Genomic DNA, 3,855 nt, shown 5'->3' with positions numbered 1-3,855 from the left:
GGAAAAAAGTGACAGTAATTAGTGAAGTACTGCAGGAGAAGAATAATTTCGGTAACGTTACGGTAAATTAACAAATCGATTAAAGGGCATTGAACATTTCACTATGGAGGCTGGCATAGCCTGGTGGCGCCACCTAGCGGATTTTTTAAAACTGCGGCGCACGATGAAACCTGTGCATATCGATAGGGGGCACTTTTCTGAACAAAAAAGCTTTAATGAACCTATGCTCTAAAGCGTCACGTTTTCAAGATATTTAGCTTGAAAGTTCCGAAAAGTGTTGTATGAACAAATCGATTTTACTTTTATATGCAATTGGAATATAGTGACTAAGTGATTATGCATGGAATATTAGTGTTTAATATACCACATATTTACTTTATTGAAAAATAAATAAATAGAAAATAGGTAAAATAAATATCTATAACTTACTTTTATGTGTAACTTAAAAGAAATCCATAAACGCGTCGTGAGATGTACAGCTCATGACTTATTCTCGTGGTAATCACGCTCAAAGTTATTTGCTATGATTGTCTAACAATTTCACACTTTTTGAGTTTTTATGTTTATTCAATGAAAGGCAGCTTAAATGTCTAATCACAGTGAAAGCAGGTGGGGTGTGAAAATTCGCTTTTAGGACTACTTTACTTTACAGCAGTGTATGGAACATACCTAGTTCGTATAGACACACCAACGGGGTGTGTGCCTTCAATGCAACGGGACCTTAAGCTGTTTAGTTCATAACAATCATATTACATGAACACATTGTTCAATTATTCATCGATTTTCTTAGTTGTGTTTTTATAAGTATGAAATAAAACATCGTAAAAGTAGTCATATAGTTATTTATATTTTGCTTAAAATGAAATCAATACTAATTGTTATTGAATACATACAGTGTATATACTTATAACAAATAGGCTTTTTTTATACAAATTCGTACCTATTAGGATAATGAATATCAGTCTTCTTGAATAATCAATCTTCTTCTTCATCAGAAATAATAACTTGATCTAAAAAGGCAGCAGGGGGTTGAATTGCTTGGTGCCGAGCCCATCCCATATACCAAACTATGCACATGACATGAGCACAGCACCCGAGTGTCCGTTTTCCAACTATACAGCTGCAATAGTGACCGACAAGTTTATTTCTGTTTTTCAAACTATTATTTAGCAAGATATATACAAAATAAATTCTGTTGCTCTGGTGCCTCGAGAGTATTTTAGCTCTTGTCAGCCAAGGATCACAAACTACTATGTTGTATTGATTTAAATTATAGTCAACTTCAAAATCTTCATACACTTCAATGAAAAACGTTCCGTTTTCTTTTAGGTGTTCGCCATAGTAGCTTACCACATTATCAACAGATCCTCATATGATAAGATGGGAAACTGTTGAAAGCCTTCACTTGAGTTCATAGCTTGGAAAGCGGCTCTGCGTTGATTTAAATTGTTTTGTATTACAAACTCGCACAGATAGTTTGGGGCGTCGTGCTTAAGGTATATATCGTTGATTATTTCATTTACGAGTGGGTGATCTGTCACCCGTTTTCCAAAGGCATTTATTAGGGCGCAAGCAATCCTCACTTCCTCTTTTAAATGTGGCATATTCGGTATTGCGTAGTTAGCTGGAAACGATAAGAATACTGTTCCATCAATAATGAAGTAAGTACGTCACATTTAGACTGCGTTTCCACCAGTAACATGCTAGATGCTACGTTGCATACCCTACAATCGGGTTCATTGTGCCGATCAGAATCAGACCCAATTATCTGATTGGTGGATATTAAACCTAGCAACGTAGCACATGTCAGATGAAAAAACAGCCTTACCGTTGTGCTTGCATTAATATGAACTGATTACTCTCTACTGTTACAAAAAATGCAAATATCATTTATTATACATAATTAAGTGGTAATAGTTGGCTATAAAATCTATTGAAAGCGTAAGTCTGGTACACAAGTGATACGCTTGGCGTAAGAGCTATCTCTGGCTAATTATAATAGAGATAAGTTGACGACTTTCTGTTAAAAATGTTTTGCGTTGATTACACTCCGTCTAAGACGCTACATAATGAGAGCTTCGATAAAGTAGGATATATATTATTTTCATACACGAATTTTTTTTCATATGACATTTCGATTATGAAAAGCACGATTGAGAAACGAGCCGAATTATACATTGTCATTTTATGTATTATACTGACCAGGGACTATAATATAGATACCAGATACACTGCATACTGAGATTTTTAATTTTTGCAATGTTCAAATAAGATTACTTAGCTCTCGATCGTCAAATAAGTGGCGAGCATAATTCAGGATGTTGGGGTGCCTAGCAATATAATCTTCATTTGTCAAGTAAGACTATATAGGACGCCGAGATCTTCGGCGCGGGCCACGAACAGTGCTTACACCACAACAAAAAACATTGCTTGGCACCAACATGACTGGACATCTTGCCAAGACAACAACAACAAATTCAACAATAACACTAACAAAGTCAACAAAAATACTAACAAACTCAAGAGGAATATTAACAAACTCAACAGTGGTAACAAATACAACAGAATGAACAGGATAGAGTCTCAGAACAGAGAAAAGCGCGTGCGCACGTTGAAGATGAAAGTGGCAAACTGACTGAAAGTTCACCCGGCTGCCAATCGTCCTATTGTATTTATTGTATGATGTTGTCTCACTCACACTTATTGTATGGCTATTCGCTATCCTTGTTGATTCCGCCGAAATAATAGAAATTCGTGCAACTTTAAACAAAGGACCTCCATTTTCGTAGTTCCTGGAATTAAACGAGAAAGCAAAATGGCAGTTAATAAGTACACCATTTTGTTTCTCTTACACAGATTTCTTAAACTTCGAGAATTCTGCTTTTTAACGAGTACTAATGATGCCGCACTAAACGCATTGCGTTTATAAAAATGTAAACTTTATTTTATATTTCATTAGATCCTATCGTTGTGTCAAGTAAAATCAAGTTAAGGAGTAAATGACGCCTATATCATACATAACACAAACTGATAAACTCAGTTTGCAATTAGTAACCTTAGATAAGGTGTGCACAGTTAAGTACCTATGTACTTCCTATATAATGTAGCAAAGACAAAAACCATTAATGTTGTTGCAAGTATTTATTAATTTCATTTTTTCAATAAGATAAATATGTTGTATATTAAATAATGTTTCATGTATAATCAATCACTTTGTCACTATATTACGATTGTATATAGATAAATAGTAAAATCGATTTATCCATACGACACTTTTCGTAACTTTCAAGCTAGATATCTTGAAAACGTGACACTTTAGAGCATAGGTCCATTAAAGCTTTTTTGTTCAGACAAGTGTCCCCTATCGATTTGCACAGGTTTCATCGTGCGCCGCAGTTTTAAAAAATCCGCTAGGTGGCGCCACTGAGATATGCCAGAAAGGTTCATAGCCCTTTACAAATTATTTATTAGAATAGACTAGAAGTAAACTACATAAAAAAAACACAAAATAGGTAAGCAAATGCCAAGCAGGTGTTTGCTCTTGGTTCAGTTCATTAATATTTTATAGTATTTTATGCAACAGTTGTATAAGAAGGGTCAAAAAATGCGAGTGGCGTGAGTTGCGATGTGAGCCTTGGCGAACATCGCAATAAGAGACGCCACGAGCATTTTTTGACCTAGTTATACAACGTTGCATACAATACTTTTTCTACGACGACGTAATTTTAAACGAAACACAAAAATTTTCCAATTTATTTTCCAACGCGCGGGAAAATGGCGGCAAATGTATACTTTTTTTTTATAGTATATCTATGGCACCAAACAAAGTAAAGGTGCCAGATTCCAGGTCAAAAA

This window comes from Pectinophora gossypiella, chromosome 4 (genome assembly GCF_024362695.1).
Source record: "Pectinophora gossypiella chromosome 4, ilPecGoss1.1, whole genome shotgun sequence".
NCBI classification, from domain to species: Eukaryota; Metazoa; Arthropoda; class Insecta; order Lepidoptera; family Gelechiidae; genus Pectinophora; species Pectinophora gossypiella.
The sequence above is the reverse complement of the archived record's forward strand: the minus strand, read 5'-3'. Positions refer to the sequence as shown.